Genomic DNA, 219 nt, shown 5'->3' on the forward strand with positions numbered 1-219 from the left:
TTTTTCCTGTTGCAGTCTTTTGCATCTATTTACTGCTTTTTTACTGCTACTCAATCGTTATCTTCTGTCCTCTTTTCTCCACCTTAATGTATACTTTTATCTCCATATCGTAATTTTTTCTGTCTATTCTGTTACCACATTAATTCTTGTTCTATTTTCTTTTAGTAAGTGTGTCATAAAAAGGTAATGAAACAATCGTTTGACTTTTTTTCTCGCTTG

At 31.1% G+C, this 219-nt stretch overlaps 1 long non-coding RNA gene across 1 annotated transcript in view; it reads right to left on the minus strand.

Annotated features, from left to right (window-relative positions):
* LOC119591277 overlaps window positions 1-219 on the minus strand; it is a 10,316-nt gene that overhangs the window by 1,025 nt on the left and 9,072 nt on the right. The window lies entirely within an intron of this gene.

The sequence above is a fragment of the Penaeus monodon genome, chromosome 28 (assembly GCF_015228065.2).
Source record: "Penaeus monodon isolate SGIC_2016 chromosome 28, NSTDA_Pmon_1, whole genome shotgun sequence".
In the NCBI taxonomy this organism is placed as follows: Eukaryota; Metazoa; Arthropoda; class Malacostraca; order Decapoda; family Penaeidae; genus Penaeus; species Penaeus monodon.